Source organism: Thermobia domestica, chromosome 8 (assembly GCF_964235325.1).
Source record: "Thermobia domestica chromosome 8, izTheDome1.hap1.1, whole genome shotgun sequence".
In the NCBI taxonomy this organism is placed as follows: Eukaryota; Metazoa; Arthropoda; class Insecta; order Zygentoma; family Lepismatidae; genus Thermobia; species Thermobia domestica.
This window is the reverse complement of record NC_137461.1, coordinates 64165429-64188629: the sequence shown is the minus strand read 5'-3', so window position 1 is coordinate 64188629 and position 23201 is coordinate 64165429. Positions and strand designations below refer to the sequence as shown.

Sequence of the window (23201 nt, the reverse complement as noted above, 5' to 3'; positions counted from 1 at the left end):
CATACATAATTAAATTCTCTGTTGTTTTACAATTTTCATCATTTATACAATTTATTTTATTAATTATATTTTCTATATTTACTTCCCGAATTAGATTATTTTAAAATATATCACAGACTATTGGAAATCTTTAAAAGATTAATGTTCCACGATTAAGCCCTTCACGTTAAAGGGGGTGGATAATTAATAAAGGTAATTGAGTATACGACAAAATTGGTGGAATGAGAATTAGGGAGAAAACGATGAACATAATGATGTCTACCACAAACTTACATGCCCTGATCGAACCAGGAATCCATCGCACCAATGTGCGCTCTAGTATTGAGTCAACGTGTCTCCATATATCATTCGAATGTAGAAAGTACCCAATATAAAAATATACTGGACAGATGGTGTATCCGTCTGCTGAAGACTGGAAATAAAAATTGGCTTCCCAGCTATCGTTTTTTTTTTTTTTTTTTTTAAATTTAAGGTCTTACGTCATGCTCGCTATGCTAAAGGGGATCGAATTATTAATGAAGGGGAATAATTACAAAAGGATTGATGGAGACTCAGCACTCGTCTCTCATGTGAGAAGCCCCTGATTCGATCCGCCAGGTAATGTAAGTTTATGGTGCACAACATCGTGTCCGTGGGTTTTCTCGGGGTCCGTTATCTCCAACATTCTCATATTACTAATTCTTTAGCCTATAAAGCATAAATATGGGCCGTAAAAATAGGAATAATTAGTCGAATGAGAATCCGGGAGGAAACGGGGGAAAATGTGGTTCACTAATGTCTAAAGTGTCTCTGTAGCTGTAGATAAAAGATACGCTCAATCAGTGGCGGATCTATTCCTGGGCAGGAGAGGCCTAGACCCTCCCAGCTTTTCAATGAAAAAATAATTGAACCTATTATTTATATATTTTTTAAAGTTTATAGTAAGTGTTGCTTTTTATTGGATTTTTTTTTTTTGAAACATTAGATATAGTTCCAGCTGCAATTTTTCTATTATGCAATGTGTAAAACAACACTTGAAGTCCACAATGTAAACATCCAAACTAGCCATAATATCCACTGGGAGAGAGTTAAGTGTTGGAAACCTGTACAGGACCCATGAAAAGTTGTAAATCAATTTTCTAACACAGAGACGTATTAGTTTTTGAATGGATCACAATTATTTGTTGCCTGCTGGCAGTGAAATATAAGAAAATGATGACAAAAAGCAACAAAGGTGTGAGCTTTCTCTTGTTTTATACAGGAAGCAAAAATTAACAGTTATATCTATCTATCTATCTATCTATCTATCTATCTATCTATATCTATCTATATATATATATATATATATATATATATATATATATATATATATATATACAGAGAGAGAGAGAGAGAGAGAGAGATAACAGTTGATTACGCAGATATATCTATTAAGTTCCTGATAACAAAGTGTGCAAATGGATTTCAAATTAAAATGATTTGAGTAAATTCATAATATACCTATCACAGTCCGAATTCTGGCTGCCCCTCCCCCCAGTTTTTACATTCTAGATACGTCAATGCGCTCACCGTGAACACTATTATAGTCGATAGGTTTAACACTAGTGTCTTTTAAATGAAAGTAATTCTAGTTTCTTTATTTGCGGTGCTTCAGTCAAGCTACTGTAATTAATGCTTCATCTCTTATCGTTTTCACTGCATAAAATAGCGTTCTTTTGAAACGTCTATACGTACGTATAATAACCGTATTTTGATATTGTCTTACATTTCTAATGATATTATCAGTGAAGTTGTTAGTTTGTATGGTTGTTTAATTATGTATTATAGCCTATACTGTATATCCAAATACATACCAATAATATGGCTTTTATTGTTATCAATGGCAAAAAGCAAAAAAAGAATTTCTAAAATAGATCTGTCACGAACTCAAATAAAATACATTAATATGCTATATGCACGCTAGATGAGTCTTGGTTTACACAATCTACATTTTATGTTCTTTTCAAAGAATTAATGGACGTTTACAGTATTCAACGGTGTACTTTTTCCTCAAGGGACATGACGAAAACAACAGAGCAACAAACAAAGACACATTACACAGGTTGTGATGATTGATAATCCAATGAAGATAGCAAAACACGATAAAACTAAAATGCGATTTCTGTAAAAGAAAAAAAAAGAGTAAAACTATTACTAAAATTGCGTGCGTAAGTTTTTTTTTTTTTTTTTTTTTTTTTTTTTGTACGTGGTGTATTATTGTTGTTTTCTTTCTTGTCTGCACCGCACAGAGAGTATGCTTCTAACCACGAAATGAATGGCAACACAGACCACGTTTCGTTTCGTGTTCACGACAATTCTAGTCACCTTGTCTTTACTGTACACACTTTTAACGATGTCACCCCCTTCCCCCTTGTTTCTCGTCCCGAAAAAGCCACTCAAACACAAATTCTTAATTGACCTCAACATGTCTCATACATTTTTCTATACAATCTTTCACTGTCTTCTTTATATGTGTTTGAGGCAGAAGAATAGGGGAAATGGGGGGAGGCGTTATACGTGTTATCGGCCATTCATTCTTCTTTACCTTCTGCAGGTCTTCTTCCTATTTTTTTTTTTTTAACTTTTTCTTTAGAAACACTTCTGAAATGCTTTTTAATGCATATAAAAGCTTTATCACACACAAGAGTCGAGTAGACCTGGTCGCATGGCAATGTATACACAGAGATATACGTATATAAATACAGGTTACATACAAGTCAACCTGACTACGATAAGCTTTCCATTAGTAAAACACGCATCTTGTCTAGAGTGACGGCGCCCGATGCTTCACTGTTATTTTTTTCTACGTTTCGCTTCTCATCCCCCCTCCCCTTGGTACCTCTTCTACCAACTCGAGTTTTTGATTGTTCTTAAAAAGTCCTTTGTTTACTAAAGCAATAACCAAAATGATAGTATACGAATTATTTCTGTATTGAACAGATTCGAAGTGTATATAATGCTACATTTGTAACCATTGTCATTGGAAACAATGAACAGTAAACTTAAGTGTAGATTTGCTTACTACTGTATTAACAAGAGAAAATTAAAATTTATTTGTTATCTAACCATAAATGCTATCTATATACTCATAAATGTCATATTATAGTTTCTTAATCACTGCAGAAACTATACGTTTGTTGACATTTTGGATCTCGTTTTGAGATACATTATTCTTCGCAAACAATCGAACCCCTTATCATTATGCAAAATTTGAGTATGCGCTATCATCTTCATAGGTAGGCTCTTTTCTCATCTCTGACAGGATATTTGACGCGTAGTGATGTTTCCAAGCATCATTCCAGCTCCTCTTGCACTATCTCTGTAAAAACTTTAAAATGCAGATCCTCTTCATACTCCTCTTGCACTACGGCGGGAGCTCATGTGGTTCGGATTCCACGTTAATCAGTAGGTCCACGTCTCATATAGCCTCGCTGCTGAACGGGACGTAAAACTCAAAGTCAACTCAACTCAACTCCTCTTGCACTAGCATCTTTGTCTTAACATCCTCTTGGACTAACATCTATGTCTTAACGTAAGGATTTATATGCTCCTCTCACACTATCATCTTTGTCTTAAACAGGGGCGGCTTTAGGATTTTAGTTTTGGGTAGACCCACTCCCTCGCTTATGGATACATATACAGATTTGATTAATTAATGACAGTAAGAAATTACTTTTACAGTAGTGGTTTATGCTATTTGTTAAATAATCATCTACCATTAATATAAATAGTGGAAAATATATTTACTTTTTATTATATCTTTTAGCGTTTATATATTGCTCAAAATTTTAGGGTAGGCCCGTGCCTATCCGGCCTACCCGTTAAAGCCGCCACTTGTCTTAACGTCTCATTGCACTAGCATATTTATCTTAACGTAATAGCGCATATCCTCTTCACGTTCCTCTTGCACTAATACCTTTGTCATAACGTAAGAATGTTTATCCTCTTCACGTTTCTCTTGCACTAATGCCTTTGTTTTCATGTAAGAACGCATGCACTCTTCACGTTCTTCTTGCACTAATACATTTGTCTTAACGTAAGAATGCTTATCCTCTTCACGCTTCTCTTGCACTAACGCCTTTGTTTTCATGTAAGAACGCATATCCTCTTCACGTTCCTCTTGCACTAACACCTTTGTCTTCATGTAAAATGCGACCCTCTTCACGCTCTTCTTGCACTAGCATCTTTGTTATAACGTCCTCTTGCACTACACCTTTGTCTTAACATAAAAATATAATCCTCTTCAGGCTTTTTGCACTAGCATTTTTGCCTTAATGTCTCTTTACACTAGCATATTTGTCTCAACCTAAGAACGCATATTCTCCTCACGCTCCTCTTGCACTATCACCTTTGTCTTAACGAAAGAATGCAATCGTCTTCACACTCTTCTTGCATTAGCATCTTTGTCTTAACGTCCTCTTAATGTAACACCTTTGTCTTAACGTAAGAATTCATAAACAAAAATAAATAAATAAATAAATAAAATAAAACCTCTGTTCCAGCACAATAGAAACTATCAATGAACATTGACAATGAACGATACACAATACTTTATAGCGTGAGAAAAATTAGTATTTTCTAAGATTTTCTCAAAAACTACGCATCAAGCGTGTCATTTTGTTCATATAATTGAACAAAAATTACAATTTATGCTATAGTTCATTAACTATGTACTTTAGTAGGCCCTACTGTCATCTTGTGAGCGTCATAATGGAAAGCTTGATAGGGGTATAGCACAGTATCATTTTCATCTTTACAAGTGGCATGATTATTGTACATCAATTTTCAGCTTTACAAAAAAAAAAAAAAAAAAAGTTTTTTTCTTGATTTTCTGGAAGACTGTGCATTAAGATTCACACCCACTTACATCTTTTTGCTCAGCTAAATTAGACCAATCGTTTAGTATACGAAGTGTATGTCTCATCTTCGGATTTTTTCGTTATGCGCTAGTAATGTTGTGGAAATTGTATTAATTATTACCATGATATATTGATGATAATCATATTCTTCCTCCCTCTTTCCCCTTCTCCTGCAACTTTATGAATACAATTTTCTTCTGAAATAGGTTTTCTTATCCAAGCCATTTTTATTTCTCATTTAAAGAAATAAATATATATCGAATGCTACTCTCATCTTTCTTTTTTGCCCAGCATTTCATTGAATATCTATAAAATATGATACAAATATCACTATATGCTCCCTACATGTTCTTATATCAATTGTTTCAAAATAAGTTAACCAATTGTATTGCAGTTTTCTTTGTGTTAACTTCCAGCCATCTTCACCTAAGGCGAAGACTAAGCTTTCCGAGAAGTTACTATAGTGCTGCCAAAATGTCTTGATCCGTGGCAAAAATGCGAACTAAAGCTTACACCCTCGACAAACCCAAGCGTTGAGCCAATAAGGATTCAACTGTTGCTAAGCGAGAGAGCGGATGACGAAAGGGAGTGGAATTCCTTCAGCCGATAGCAGCGCCTGGAACGAAAGACTAGGCGTCAAGTCAATGTGGTATATCTATTATAGCAGATTTTTCGTTTCTGCAATCACTTTCGCTGCGCTAGGTTGTTTAAGTATAAAATATGGGAAATTTAACTGAAAATATATTTTTCTAACCTTCGGACCCTATTCAATTCATCTCTGAACACAATTCTGTGCACAGTACCTAAAACTATATTTCATTGACTGGATGAATAACGTACAGAGTGAATTTATGCTAGTGATTGTACTAACATTGGACTTGAACTTGGTGGAATTTGAGCACTTCTACATTGGTTCATAATAACAATAAGAAATTAGTGATATTTTTAATGGATGTAATATTAGGTAATTGACGTCAGATAAGATGTCTGATATATTGCCAAAACTGTAACAGACATGTTTGGTTTGGTAATATTTTATCTATTTATTTAAGTAATACTTAGTTCCACGGCTGAATGAGCAATATTCCAATAGGTAAAAGTCTTGTCAGATGAACTTAACCTTTCTTCGATAGCTTCCTTATAAACAGAAGTAATTAGTTTGTAAGTTTTTATTTATTCCATTTATTTATTTTAACGTCCAACTTCAGCACTGTGGCTATGAAACGTGGACCTAGTGATATCCGAACTACACTGAGGAGGTCCCACTCCAATCTACTGAGTTGAAAGCCCGTATACTAACCACATAGCCGCGAGGGAGCAATAATCAGAAGAAATAAGATATATTCCTAGGTGAGCCAGGATGTTTTACTTGACAAATTGCTTGAAAATTAGTTTCTCAATCTTCGGTATTCTTACAGTTACGTTATACTGTCTCCTGGATGCTCGGGCTTAAATGTTATATGCACTGTAAAAAATAAAACAGCATTTAAACACTTTTAGTACATATCTTGAGAAGAAAAATATATCAAGTGTGTGTTTATAAAATGTGCTTCGCGTGTCCAAAAGCGTTCATTCTCCGAAAACAGTATGTAGTGTGACATATTTAAAACACTTCTTCTCGGCAAAGTGAAAATAACATGATGACACATTTTGCACATTTTGTATATACATCTGAGACATACTTGGACAGGCCAGTATCTACAAGGGGTGAATATGTGTCATCTGGAGGTGTTCAAAGAGAGTCGGAAATGTGTACAGTGCCCTACTGTGTTTAAAAGTCGTTTCGGCAATTTTTGCAGTGTGGATATAAATACAGAGTAGGAACATAAGCCATGTAAACAACAGTGCAAAAATACGAACTAACTTGTGTTGGGTTGCCGCTGAAAAAGAAAGAAAACTACATAACCAAGTCAGAGCACAAGCGTAGAAGGTGGGCCCGTGTAGTAATATGGGTGTGCGTCCGTAGGAAGAAGGCGCATCAGCGATGGTGAGTATGCGCGTAAACGAGGATGCAAAAGATAAATGCTGAGTTTAGAAAGCTCTACGGTGAATAACAAGAGTGTGATGTAATAAGGTATCTAAAAGCATTTCACTACACTATTTCTCCTACATGTTTAAAATTTTTTGAGTACTCTTGACTGATTTGTATGTCTGCGATTGGGATGCGCACGAGACAAGATTTGTGACTGTCTCGTCTCTCAAAAATGTGCTGTAAAAGTGATGTCTCGACTCGAAAAATGTATATTTCTCTATTGGAAGAGCCGTGTCTCGACTCGAATTTTGTCAGGAAAATCCTGTCTCGACTCGTCTCGTGCTCATCCCTAGTCTGCGAAGTATTAAAACTTCTAATTGAATATACGAAGGTGAAATACAAGAATAAACTAACAAGAAAAGAAGTTCTACCAGATTAACTGTCACAGTTATAGAGAAACACTATGATTTTATGGTTTACAGACAACCGGCAACACTGATGAAAGGATATTACTTATGGCCTCTGCATTGTTATAAATACGAGAAAACCAATATTTTTCACTAATGTCTTAATAGCATATAATAAAGCCAATTGAAGGGCTTGGTGGAAGAAAGGTGAAGCCCACTCCTCCACGAAAAATTAGTTTTGTGGCTGATACGTAAGCTAGTGTAATTTAGTGTTACTCACTGAACCAAATTCATTGTGGGATATACAACAGCATTCTGTATCTACGCCTACAAACTAAAATACCTACTACGTTACTTAGATTTGTTTCTACATCATAACTACTTTAACAGCATTTCTCTCCAATTCGCAAGATTGTGGGATAGTCCCTTCTTCCATTGACCCCTTCAATTATAGTAAAGAAAATAAATAAAAGGGAGTATGATAAATAATCAATGGTTTACACTTCCTTTCTTTTCACATAGGGATAACATCTATCTCTTCATTGTAGAAACACAAGTCAAAGAGTGTTGAAGTACGTTTAACTACTGTTTATAAGCTTTAGGTAAACCATCTCCCCTTCTTCAACAAGACAGAATCATTTCTCTCTCTCTCTCTCTCTCTACAGGTTGCGTGCGTACAACCGCCAAAACAATGGCGTGATGTATGCAAGTTTTTGAGAGGTGCGTGTCCACAATGTCAGCGAACACGAGATCGATTATTTAACAATCGATAAAATTGTAGGCCCAATTAATCTCTAAGTTGCTCTACGCTTCCGTTTTAACACTCACGCGCGAAAACAATACAATAATACATAGTAAAAAAAAGAAAATTAAAAAAAAGAAGTGGGGACTACAAAAGTTTTCCTTGTAATAATCAGAACACAATATGTTCTGATAAAAGTGTACAGATTTATCAGAACAGTTTTTCTCGTGATTAACTTGTTAATATTTCTTGCATTCGGTGCGGGATACTCGGTTCGATTCCTACCTAGACATACTTCTCATATAGTCTAGGTAGGAAATTAAATTCCGAATAAACAAAATGCTTGAAAAAAGTGTAAGAATGCTACCTTATAAACATTTTCTAAAGTAATTTTGCAATAAAATAAATTCCACAATATTAGCATTTAACTAAGAAATCTTAGAACCATACACGTAACACTTTTAGGACGTATTAATTGAATCTTTCTATGACGTCATATCAAATTTGGTATTAGTATTAACTTTTCTTCCGTTGTTACAGGTTCAGAAAGATAGAAGAGTGAGCAAACTCTGAGCAAATGAAGAAACTGAAGGCGAGAGCTGTTTTTGGAATATATTCAGAAGATAGGTTTAATGCCGCAAGAGAACCAAGCCGACATGGTTGCTACTTTAGGTAATAGTGCCTCTTCATACGCCACAGTGAAGAAATGGGCAGCCGAATTTAAGAGGGAGGAGGAACTCCATTGAAGATGACACTCGATCAGGAAGATTCGTGGCGAGAAGTACCTTTCAAATTCGAAACGAGACAAGAAACATGACACTTGTCTCGTTTTCGAGACGAGACAAGCAACATGACACTTCTTGTCTCGTTTTCGAGACGAGTCAAGAAATATGACTCTTCTTGTCTCTTTTTTGAGACAAGGCAAGAAACATGACACTTCTTGTCTCGTTCTTGAGACAAGGCAAGAAACATGACACTTCTTGTCTCGTTTTTGAGACAAGGCAAGAAACATGACACTTCTTGTCTCGTTTTTGAGACAAGGCAAGAAACATGATACTTAATGTCTCGTTTTTGAGACAAGAAATTCCCCGAGTCTCGTGAGCAACACTAGTCTTACATCTCAAACGTTGTTTTAGTGTTACAAGATTCAGAGTATAAGAATTATCATACAAATTTATAAATTGATTGCACAGACATCATGAAGAGCATTATCAACGTTGAAAGATACGTAAGTCGTTATACAGTATACTCCAATAATGGATATGGTTTAAATGTTGTTATATTATAATCTTCGTGAATTCAGGTAACTTCTAGATGAAATTAAGCAAACAAATTTTATACATGAATTTATAAAATGAGAAGAGAAAAAGACAAGACTTCTACAAAATTTATGACAACGAGACAAGAAAACCTGATTTTTCGTCTCGTAGCGAACAAAAATTGCAACTGAAATAACCAATTTTTAAGAAAAGAAATGAAACTTTTGCTTGGTGTGAACTTTTGTCACCCACAAAATTAAAAAAAAAAAAATCTTTTGTACGTGTGAACTAATGCATTTCAAGACTGGACGTTCTCATTACAAATAGTGGCCATTAGTGACAGGGAAGCAAGAAACATATACTTGTTAATACTATTGTATGTGTGTGTGTGTGTGTGTTTTCTCGTGGGGGAGGGGAAGGCAATGAAACTAAAACAAATGTAAAAATTCTTATATGTAAAGTCGAACAAGAATTAACAATGTTTTTAGAAATAGAAAGGTAGGTAATGTTTCAGGGCGCATGGTGATGGTACCTTTTCTTACAGACCAGTAATTTGGGTGCGCAGATCATGACGACATAATTGTTGGCCATCCAAATTTATAGACTGTACGGAGAGTCTTGAAAATAATAATTAGTTCATATAATATTCACTTATTATATGATTATCCACTTGATAATATTCACTCACATTAATATCCACTTATATGAATATCTATTTATCATATAATACCCACTTATTATATAAATATCCATTTGTCATATAATATACACTTATGTGAATATTCACTTGTCATATAATATTCATTTATTATATAAATACCCACTTATCATATAATATTCACTTATTATATGAATATCCACTTATATAATATTCATTTACTATATGCATTTCCATTTATCATATAATATTCACTTATTATATGAATATTCACATATCATATAATATTCACTTACTATATGAATATTGACTTATCATATAACATTCACTTATATGAATATGCACTTATATAATATTCATTTATCACATAATATTATCGTACACTTATAATATTCACTTATTAAGTGAATATCTAATTATATAATCTCATATAAATATAATATTCACTTATTATATAATATTTATTTATTATATGAATATCCACTTAGCATATAATATTCACTTATTATTCATAAGTTACTCACTAAAATTAGAAAAAAAGTGAGGTTTGCGTTTAGCCAATAGCCATAATGTAAACATTTTAAAGACAAGGTCATGCGTTTTATTACATATAATTTCTAGTATTTATAGCATAACGCACAAAAGGCCAATCTTTAACAGTAATATACGGAAGTTAATATGGGTCAATGTTTTAGTGATAGTCTCCGAGAGTATTGGATAGTTAATTCAATTTTATATCATTAGAGCCTTGTAGTATAAGTATTATTTATGAACATAACTGTACAAATATGAGTTTGTAACATGATTTCTTTTTTAAAAAAGTGATAAAAAAAACTCAAAGACCTTTCGTTAGCAGATTACCCTGTAATGACTCTTTTTTTTCTTTTTTTCTTTTATCTTTTCAATGTCATACTTTTTTCTTTTCAAAACTTACGAACATTCCGAAGTTTTGTAATTTTCGTTTGTAATGTATACACAATGAACTTCCGTAAACGTATTTGTTTCCTTTTTTTGTAAATAAACAAAAAAAAAACAATTAATTTTTTTCGTTTTCTTGAGCAGAAAGTGATAAAGTTGCAGATAAAATAAACGTAAGTACAAGCCAAGTATAATTAACTGCATTTGAGTTTGATTATTGAGTTTAAACATATTACGCAGCAGGAGCGGCTACTGCAATAGGTTGCATGGTTGTGCAATTTCCTATTTTTTAACATGTAACATGAAAGAAAATAAACGGTTTACGTTTGTGGTTACATAAGCGCTGCAATCGCATCCAGTAGCATTAAGATATATAGCAAGGATCATCTATTTCTTAACATGGAAGGTGAAGTTCATACCTTCATCGCTCCTATCTTGTCATATTATCGACAAGTGGTTGCAGCCACTTAACAAATACTTGCAATCTACTTCCATAAAAGTTACAAATTTCTCCACCTTCTTGCCAATAGCGCTTGACTCAACTTTTTTTTTTTAATTCCTCCTTCTGGTAAGTGACGTAGAAGTGGGAAGTAAGGGAGAAGAATGAATAATTGACAAACATGCTTTACAAAACCAAACAAATATGAGCATGATGGTGGTGTACAATCGAATTCTTGTTTTCACGAGTGCAGAAAATATGTTCCGAATCTTTCTAATATTCGTGTAAAAAATTAACTAGCCTAGCATGTATTATGGTATTTAATGAACACGCGTAACGAAATGGAACATACGTAATTATTAAAATGTACATAATACCTTATCATACATGTATATTACATTTAACTAAAGTTTAAGATTCATATAATAATTTTGTATAGAAATAAATTTTATACTTACGTTAAGCTTACTGTGTCAGAAAGTGAATAGTACGTGGATATTATAGCAATAGTAGAGAATCTCCTAAATATCACATACTGAAATAACACTAAGATGATACTTTCCTATTACAATCGCTGCTTTCACATACCACAAAACAAATCCTTACTGATTAGTAACGTAGAATATCTATTTAGGCAAATAGGTAGGTGCCTAGGGACTCAACTAAGGCAACAAAACTATACATATTTAAGAACACGGAAAATATCAATTTTTCCGAATGAAATATAAAATAATAAGCGTTGTCATGTATCTAATTACAGAAATAAAATCAATAATCTGTAAAACAAATAAAATAAAAAATAAATAAATTAATAGAAAAAAGAACTAGTCATCAAGTCTTCACGTCTATTTTCCAAAGTCAAAATATATTAAATACTTTAAGATGGTTATCTTGCCAAAGAAAAAAAGAAAAAAAGAAAAGAAAAGAAAAAGAAAGAAAGAAAGAAAAGAAAAGAAAGAACCTGATTCTGTTATTTATCAAGAGCAGATATGGGGAACCTGCGGCCTTCTGAGCCTGTTGTTAAAAATGGATATCTTCCATATTATCGTATTGTTGCAGATATTGTATTCCTTTCGATTTAACGCAGAACCAGTATCGAACCAGAGGTGAGCATTCGACTGAGTTACCATACCACTTATTTTCCGAGTTGAGAAAAAAACTGCTATTCACATATTTTTTCAATATCATAGCTTTCACTGCTGCTCTGTTCTCTTTTCGACCAAAAACTCACGGATCAAAAGTAAGGTGTAGCACAGCGCGCTTTTGTGATGAAAAAGGAAGCAATTTGCCCACTAAAGCGGCGGTTAAAATGCTTTTCACGGAGCCATACGAAATGTTTATTTCTTCGCAAAGTTCTCGAATAGTTATTCGCTTATTTGAACAAATCATTGGTGCCAGTTTTTTGCACGTTTTCATCTGTTTTTTGACGTCGAAGGACGTCTCGATCGTTGCTTGTTTTCAGCCTACTACTTGCCGCTTTTGAATCGTTCATACCACTTGTAAACATTTTTTAGTGCCACCGCTATATCGCCATACACTGATTTTGACATTTCGTGAGCTTCTTTGGTCCTTTCTTCCAGCTTAGAACAAAACTTAAGAGTCTTCATCCCGGCAAAACTAAAATACCGCTAATTTTACAGTAATTACAGGATCTTCAAATAGACAAAAGATAATTGAAATATAAAACAAGAGCGCCCTAGACAATATTATTTTGCGTGAGATACCGTTATCACAAGTGACCTAGTGGCTTTCAGTTTTCAGCTGTTTAGAAACGCGAAAATAAATGCCGATTTTCAAAATGGCTCGAAATCAAAAGCAGATAAGTGAGTCGTGATAACGGTTTCTTATGTAAAATAATGTTGTCTAGGGCGCTCTTGTTCCACATTTCGATTATCTTTTATCTATTTGAAGATATCACATAATTACTGTAAAATTAGCGGTATTTTAATTTCGCCGGGATGAAGACTCTTAATGTTGGTGCTCGATAGACACTCGTTACATGTTCTCACACTTCTGCCTCTGGAAGCCAACTTACACGTCACAACTCGTTCAAACTCGACACTGACTGTACCAGAGATTTAGGCTACCGGGCTTACTAGTTGAAATGAATACAACATCGATAGATGTCACTGTGCAGCTACATTCACCGTACTTTTTGATCACACTTTATATATATATGTGACATGTATTTATTGATATATGTGTCATCTTTGGACTTTTTTTTTTTTTTGGTTACACGCTAATAATGTCGAATTTAACAATATTCCATGTTGAGCCTGCGAAGATCAATTTATACTGGAATCATAATTATGAAAATTACCAACAGTGGGAAAGATCTGGAAAATACTAGATTTAAGGGTCCTATTCGCCTCGTTCAACTGAGGAAAAGGGACTGGGACAAAATAGAATTCAGGATAATCTGGTTTGAATTCCATTGGATTCCTGAATACTATACAGATTATGAATGCAAGAAGTTTAACCGCTTCGTCATTTGAATTTTGAATATTCTTCCAAAAATTTTCTTGGTTAAATTTTGGAAGTCATGCAATGTTTGGAGTTAAATATTTGAAATTTTAGAAAATAATGATTACACTCTTTATATATATATATATATATATATATATATATATATATATATATATATATATATATATATATATATATATATATATATGTGTGTGTGTGTGTGTGTGTGTGTGTATGTGTGTGTGTTTGTCTATGTTTTACGTGCTGGTTGTGTGAATGGGAGGCAACGTGGCAGAAACCACTTCTCGCCATGTTATAATGTGTCTATTTATAGTAATTACTGATTATTAGTATTAACTCAGGAAACGAAATTGTTTATCTCGCTTTGAAAACGAGACGAGAAATACCTTTTTAAATTTGAGACGAGACAAGAAACACGAGAATTCTAATTGAGAATTTTTATTCCTTAAAAATTTTGCTTAGTTGTAGTTTACGCAAAAGTTATGAAGAACAACTGGAAACGTTTGAAATGTGGGTGTGGAGAACAATGGATAGAATTAGTTTTGTCGATCGGAAAACGAATGAGAGGGTGTTAGAAATGGTGAGGGAGAAAAGAAAAATTTTAGAAATTATTAAGAAGAGGAAGAGAAACTGTTTGGGACATTGGCTAAGAATTTTAACTGTATCGTGAGGGATGTGTTAGATAGTATGGTGGCAGGAAAGAGACGGAGGGGGCGAAGGAAACTACAATTAATGAACGATATCAAAACAGAAAAATCGTACGAGAAGACAAAGAAATAAGCTGAAGATCGTGAAGTGTGGAAGGTTCTCAGTTGCGACAAGTAATCTGCCAGTAATAGCAGAATAGCTAATGACGACGATCGCTCTTACAACATGTGTGAATGACCTGATTCTACAGTGTAACGTGGAATCTAAATTACTTATACCGTATATTTCCACAAGAGTCTTCTAGAAGGAAAATCAGTGTTGATAAGGAAGATTAAACTGTAGTGAATCAAGTATAGCTTTTTGGAAAATAAAATTTGGCATGCCTAAAATTTTTAGATCCCCTCCTCCTCGTCCTCCTCCTCTTGTTATGGTGTAAAAAGCTGTATTTAACAGCTTGTTATGTTGTCCAATTTCAGTCGAGTGACTTTTTTCCTGAAATTGAAACAAGTTTATTAGTGAAGAAATCAAAGATTATATTAAGAAAAAATTAACCACACACTTACACATGCACTATATAGTGTGTGTGTGTTTGTTGTCACCCGCAGTAAATCAGTTTCAGCAAAGATAAATTACACTAGTCATTCAATACACTCGTTAGCTATTACATTAAAATCATTTCTAATAATTGTATTTGTTTCCTCACTTCAATTATTTCGTCCCCCTCCCTCAAAAGGAAACTTCAAAGTAAGTAAGTAAATAATTCTGTTCGTAAATCATGTGATTGTTATTACCTGACCAGCGAACGAGTGCGGGCGGCCGGTTTTGGAACTAAAATGCAAGCAGCAGTGTTTCTAACCGGATTACTTGTAATCAATCTATCACAGTTCTTTTTTTCTGTTCGTAATAAATCACTTCACGTATACGCTCAAGGCAGGGGCAGATACAGGTGGGGGAGGGCGATCGGGGATCAGAATAGGATATTTTTTGTTTTAAAAATAAAATCTAAGAATTTTCACCTTTGTATTATAAATGTAAAATAAAACCTAAAATAGGTAGGACTTACTTTTTTTTGTTTTACGTTGCAGAAATCAAGTAATAAATTGCAAGAAATTACTTACATTGGCGTTCTTGGTCAAAAAATGTCCACCTTCGAAATTGCAGGTGGTCATTTCTGTTCTAGAAGTTGCAGACAATAGCTACTTCTCCTTTTCTAAAGTTGTTTTACTTCTTCTTCTTTTTTTTTGCAATACACTCTTACCTTGATTTGGCTTCGAACGACCACCTCCAAACATTCAGGCTGTATCCGCCCTTGGCTCAAGTTAAGACAGTTTCAAAAGTTATTGATGTTATTTGCAGAACGTCTTAAGTAACAAGCAAAAAACATCAACAACAAAAAATATAACTCCATATTAACTTGCGAACAAACTAACGAAAGCAGCGTTTTACAGATTGCTCCTGTTTCATAATGACATCGAATAAAACGTAATCAATTTTTATACAATCTTTTTAATACACGGTAGAAGCTCACTGAATTGTCAATTTTGCTGGGTTGTTCTTAAATTGGTAATTTCCATTCATATATCACTACTCACAATACATCTGTATTGTTGCAGGAATGGTTCACTACAATCACATAACTTACGGCGTTTTTTATTAAGCGGAAAGAGATTATGCTATGCATAACATCTAAACTGCAACTTTTAAAAACCGTTGGATACACTGCAGAGTGAAACTCTCTGCTCCCCTGTCTCACCGCGCTTGCCAAGAAACTGCTGTAAAGACAACAACAGCGCCATCCTCCAAAAACCGCACTGCTATCCTGGTCAGGTTATACTTGGAATGAGAGAAACAAATGAATAAATGTACTTTTTTTTGTGCGCGTCTTGATGGCGTCGAGCATAATGCGCGAAACAAGTTTCTTCCTTCCTGTTACGATTAGGCGAGGCATGCGGCACGGTTTTTGTGTGGCATTGGGATGGGACGAAGACAGTCAAGTTAGCAATTGTATTAAGAGCAGGTTGTCATACTACTACAACATACAAGAAGAAGAAAGGGAAGAAGGAAGAGCGGAGTACATAAAAGAAAACAGTTTCTTTCGTAATCACAACAGAAATGGAGAGAGAGGCAAGATGGAAAGTTTGAAAGAGAGAAAGATAAAAGGTTAAAAGCATAGTAATTAATAAAAGAAATCAAGGTACATTAATAGCACATTTACGCTACTTACCTGAGTATGTTAAGCACAACATTGCGAATGATAAAGTAGCAACAGTACATTTACATCATCACTAATAAGATAGATGTCACTACTGTTGAAAATGCTCTATTTGCGGTGTATAAGCCACACTTTTCTTTATTTCTTTTTTCTTTTCTTTGAGAATAAGTTCAAGAAGTAGTGAGTCTTATATACCGATACAGAGTTTTTTTATTATTTCAATTTCAATAAGTATTCCCGATTCTGTGTTGTTTGGTGTCTTCCCTTTTTGCTTACGCTATGGAAGATCATTCCAGCTACGGACAATTCAGTGACTCATTAATGTAGTTTGGATACAATTGTCTTAATCATCGTCTCATATAATTCTATGCTTGCTGCGTAAAAGGTCAAAAAATCCAAAAAGTCCAAAAATCATAAACCGTAGTCATTTGACAAAGATTGGGATTGAAAATATTCTGCTTGTTTGAAGTCTTAAAAAAACAAAGTTTACTAAACGCTTTATACCGCTGGCGCCACAAAGTATTACAAAAAAAAAGTTTTTAAGTTCAAACGTTTAGACCATTTTGGACTTAACATCTTTTACGCACCAAACACAGATGTACTTTTCTTTGGACGCATTTGCACTATAGACGCGTGTATGATTCTACACTTAGTTAAACATAATTAGCTCCTTGTTTGTTTCTTGCTAAAATATGAATTTGATATTTTTTAAAAATCTTTATGATATACAGTGAATCTGTTTCCCCGTCAGAACTGTATACAAAAAAAATAGGGCGCGTCTTATACCTGGAAAATGGGCACAATTTCTGATGTTAAGATAATTCAATTTGCTTTACAGAGGGAGTATTTAGACTTAGGAATGTCCAAACTATTCTAATAACCGAAATCCAGATAACTAGATACAGGATATCCGACAATGGCGTACGCAAGGGGGTTTCTGGGTATAGCTGCCCTTTAACAAGACATTATGGAAAATCTGACATGTACCATACAACAATTGCGCGTGTTCTAAAACTATATGAACTTGAGTGCTTAAACCTCCCCCTTGACGGAATTCCGTGTACGTCAATGATACCTGATAGTACAGTATTTGGCTGAAATATGGCACCAGAGGAGAATATCAATGATAGATAGTATCCGGTCTACTAATGATAATCTGGGTGTTATCTTTTATCTGATAAGAGATACGGATATATAGTACTCATTTTTAATTTGAAACGATTGCTGTCCCCTTTCATACAATGGACTCTATTAATAACGATCATTTGTGCTAGATTAAGCTGTTCAATTAAAGCAAACGAATAATAATAATAATAATAAGGTAAACGCGCCTGAATTCGACAGGCATCCGAATTCGACATACCTGTGCTTAAATGTTGTGAAATAAGCGTAAAATATCATCCCTGCGATCGTGAATAGAAGTGGCAACATTATGGGAGTGTCTTTTCTCGTGTCAAAAGTGCGGTTACAGTAGATGAGTAATACGCATGGAGAAAAGAAGTACATTGTTGTGCGTGTGATACACTCTTCGAGAAAAAAACACATAATCTTAAGAAAATCATAAGATGGCAGGTTATTTTCGTAAGACTTTTATTAAAGTTAGGTTTGCTTCAAGCAAATAGTGGTACTTTAATGTTGTAAATGAGTTTCAATCAGTGCGTTTTGTTTTCTTCTGTGAAGACAAAGGTTGTGATGTAACATGAACGGGGGGTTGTCGAAAACACGAGCCTTTATTTGTAACGTGAACCGGAGTTCGACAAGGTTGTCGAATTCATGCTCAGTAGTGCAAATATAATTTTAACTGAATATCTAAACGTACAAGTATGTTCAAAGTATTTCATAAAGCTATTTGTTGCATAATTCTCCGATAGTTGTAACCTCAGTTCGACATGGAATGTCGAAATCAGGTTCCAGCATGTCGAATTGAGGATCATCGAAGTAACTACTCAGCTCAGAAAATTTAAGTTGTGTTCTTTTGCCCGTCTGATAATTTCTGCATAATAATAAAACAATATTTGAAGCTGAGAAGAGATTACTACTACTAATAATGCCGACTTAATGTTTAATAATTGAAGGTGTCGAATTCAGGTACCGCAACTGTCGAAACCAGGTGAAGTGTGTCGAATTCGGGTTCCATTGGCGAGTTCCAGTTTCATAAAAAATTTTAACATTAGAATTTGAGCCTTGAAGTGACTTTTAGTATTAGTAGAGACTGTACATTTCAAGGAAAAAAATGGGCCAACACCGATCAATATTATGGCCACAATAGGCAATTGATTTTGAAAAAGGTCCTTAACCTGTCGAAATCCGGTGCGTTTACCTTAATACAATATAATTGAAAACTTACTTCCGGTAGTAGTGTGCGTACTTTTGTCAGTGGAACTTGTCTCAATAATAATGACGAAAATCCGGAAATGCAGTTTCATGCAATAATAGTAATAGTATAGTTCTGCCTATTCCAAATTAGTTTACATATTCTATTTCATTCCTACTTCATTGTGCACTTGCATGAAAGAGCTACTACATCTGGCGTCAGTGAATTAAAATGAAATAAAATAAACTCGGATCAGTTGAATAGATTTCCATAAATAGATGTTAGTCCAAGGTGAAGGAAAATTCCCACGCTTTTCGTTTCCTGTTAATAATACAACTGGAATCAGAGTAACTTAACTTGATTCATAAGCATAGAAAGACCATAAAGACCAATCAAAGCAGTTTTAACAAAAGTGCCTGCTTAAAGGTAAATTCTCGTAAAGAGTGAAGAATAACCAATTTTTATGACACTAAAAGGATATGTTGTTCGTATCTTGCCAATAATAAACAATAAGATTTTGTTCTCTTGGAACAAATTGTTTATTTCTTTATGTATTGCTTATAATAGAAAAATATACTGTTAAGTAGCACAACATGTGGGTGGCACATTGTTTATGATAGAAAAATACACGGTAAAGTATCACAACATGTGTTGTTTGTCTTCTCCTAACAGTGATGCATTGTTTATGATAGTAAAATACACCATTAAGTAGCACAACATGTGCTGTTTGTCTTCTACTAACGGTGATACATTGTTTATGATAGAAAAATACACCGTTAAGTAGCACAACATGTGTTGTTTGTCTTTTTCTAACGGTGATACATTTTTTATAATAGAAAAATACACCGTTAAGTAGCACACAATGTGTTGTTTGTCTTCTCCTAACGATGATACATTGTTTATTATAGAAAACTACACCGTTAACTAGCACAACATTTGTCGTTTGTCTTCTCCTAACGGTGATACATTGTTTATGATAGAAAACTACACCGTTAAGTAGCACAGCCTGTGTTATTTTTCTTCTCCTAACGGCGATACACACAAAACTTGTAAACAAAATATAAAGAATTTGAGTGGAAATTAGTTTGAACCTTTCTTTGGATTTTTCATACGCAATAAACAACCCACAATACTACATTTATATATCCCGAAGAATTGCCCTTGATTTTTGTCTCAGGTTTAGAAATGTAGAAAGAAAATAAAAGCAGATGGCGCCGTTGAGCCGCTGAAAAAACAAAAATTATACAAAAGAAGAAAAATCAGAGACACACAAAAGATTGTTAGTTTATGGTGTCACTTAAAGGTATATAATATCTAAAGAAAAGAAAACAAAAATGTCAGTGCTGTGGATAATGAAGATAATTAAGGAGGACCTGTAATTAAGAGTAGTCTACGCGACGAAATCCTCTCCGTGCACTTGGCTTTCTCCTTTTCTACGAAATACAGAGGTCTAACAGCTTTCCTAACTCATGAGCATGAGTTTTTTCTTTTTCTTTCTTTCTTTTTTTTCTTTTTTTTTTTTACAATTTTTGTTTTTAGTTGTCATTTAATTTACAAAATCATAAAGATTTCCAAGAAATTTCAAGATGAAGAAAAGCTACTTAAAATATTATCTAGCTGCCTTTGATTACCATTAAACACAATATGCCATAATTGCTTCACTACGTCAAATCGTTAGAAGCCGCGGTGGCACACTGGTAGAGCGTTCACCTCTGGCGAATAGAGTCCCTGGTTCGATCTCAGCTCGCGCCAAGTGACCTTTGTGGTGGACAAACACCGTGTGCATGGGTTTTCTCGAGGTTCTCCCGTTTTCTCTCACTTTCTTCATTCCACCATTTCCTTAATTTCTCAACATCACCTCTCCTTTAGCCTAGCAATCATAACCGTGGGACGTAAAAGTTAAAGATTTTATTAATTCTTTCGTCAAATCGTTAGATTGAGTTTTAAAAATTTCTTCTTAGTATATCAAATAGCTTTTAAAAAAGTATTGAGCAGTTGGCGCACGAGATGGAGTTAGTGTCATAAAATTTCAGGGTATATGAATCGCAGCGGCTGAGTCCTAACGTCAATTAACAGCTGGCAATTTAAGCTAGTAAATATGGAGATAGTGTTGGAATTCTTATGATCAGACGTAAGGGATTGCGTCGTTATAATCGGTCAACTTTTCACACTACATTTTACAACTTTATTTCAATAAAGGAGCAAATTGTGCGCAGACCCGTGAAGAGATCTGTGTTGTTTATAGACTAGATATGTACATTATCAAAAGTAACACCAAATACTGGTTCAGTCACTTTTGTTGTAGCAATTTCGATGTCTAAGGTGCTCCTCGCAGTGGGTGACCAATCATAGTAAAAGTGGATGATTTTGTGGCGAAAGTCGAGAAAACTCGGATATAAGCAGCCATGGCCTTAACACCCATCACCAAACATTATTAAGTTATCTGGAGAAAGCTAGATATAAAAAGAAGCTCGAGTTTAGATGTCAAGATGTTTTAACTTACAAACATTTACTAGACCTATGACAACAATGTGCGAAAAAGATTCTGGTAGAAGCGACGAGAAGCTTCACAGTCTGTGGCAAAGCCCGCACTGACGCCCAAGAAAGTTATGTTGTGCATTTAATGGGATTGGGAGGGGGTCGTACATCACGAGCTGCTGTCGCCCAATAGAGCGATAGGCTCGGACCTGTAGTGTCAACAACTAGCAAGAGTGCACCTAGTAATTTTAAAGAAATTGTTGAAACTGTTCAATGCTTAGTCCCGATGCGTAATTTTCGAGAAAAAACGTGATAAACTAATTTTTAATGGCACAGGAAAGGAATGGCACAGGTTTCCGTTGCCAATGATAACTGACAGCTTGTATTCTGTTGGAACAGATTTTCCAAATATTCTGCCTACTGTACTTATGGTTATGAAGATTGATTACTGACGTTAAAAGAAAAACAAGTTGGAGGTTTGGAGGTTTCCGGAAATACGAGATACATAAGATCCAATCACGATGATCCACTTCTGCGGCGATAAGCGTCGTTTCAGAAAGAAAAAAAGATGAGAGATTGTTTTGTTACGAGTTACCGTAAGCGATGATAAATAACGGTCAGTTGGTAATTCTGACAGTTAGTTTGATTTTTTTTTTTTTTTTTTTTAATGAACACAATATGCGAAGAGGAATTAACGAAAGACACGTCGAGACGTCCGCTGAACTGAAAATTAGTGGATTTCTGTCGTTCATGAAAAAAAAGAAAAAAAAAATAGAAAAACTTTATGTCATGCGTCACGTCCATACAAACAAACAAAACTACAAATCTTTACACTTTGAAGCTTTTCTTTCGAAACATTACTAAGAAATCAATTTCGTCTCTTTTCTACTGAAACAAAAAATGCTTCTAGTCTCCTGTACGATTCAAAACAGCTTTTTGTACCGTAATGTTAGAAGACAATCATTTAACAATATTACGTACCGAATACAAGTTTTTTTAAAACTTATTTTGCTGTCAGGAAAATACAACATTGCATGTAATGTTCATTCCTTAAAGAGTAGTCAATACCTTACTAATTAAAGCGACCTCTAATAAAACCTAATTTTGCCGTGATAATTATTGCATGTCGCTTAGTCCCACCAAAAAAACAAAAGAAAACACAAAAAGCGTAGCTGGGTTCCTTAGAAAAAAATAAAAGGAACAGTAATTAAAACGAATTCCTCAGAAAACACAATGACGTTTTAGCTTTTCTTTCCTTTTATTCTCTTTTGTCAATCGTTCGCGCAAGATTATGATACGTGTAACAAGACAAAACAAAAGAACACCTATAATTACTCGTGTAATTAACGAAATGATATACTTAAGCAATTATTTCGTGGTTTCTTTGCGAGTTAAAAAAAAATACAATAATATAAATACTTCCCCAACTAAAGCTTATGTTATATAAATAAAATGTTATATACGTGTAACTGGGAATTAACGAGAACACTTTAAATTAAAAACTATTGACGCGCCCGCTATGATCAAAAGGACCTACCGCAGAAAGTCAGGTATGCTTTCAAACATTGTGTGATGTAGCCGACACTATCAGACACAAAAAAAAAGTTCCAATTAATGCCTATCTCGCTTTTATATTGTTTTAAAAATTATAAAATGTGCAATCAGACTCAAAAATGCAGAATTCATTTCTCCTTTTACCGTATCAATAGAATATTTGGTTCTATTGTTTTGAATGTCTATGAATATGTTTCTATTTTGTCCTTTTAAAGGTATTTCTCGCTTGTCTCTTT

At 34.2% G+C, this 23201-nt stretch overlaps 1 protein-coding gene across 1 annotated transcript in view; it reads right to left on the bottom strand.

Moving 5' to 3' along the window:
• The window catches only part of LOC145692965 (homeobox protein aristaless-like), a 529461-nt gene that overhangs the window by 106568 nt on the left and 399692 nt on the right, over positions 1 to 23201 (bottom strand). The gene's annotated exons all lie outside the window — the stretch shown is intronic.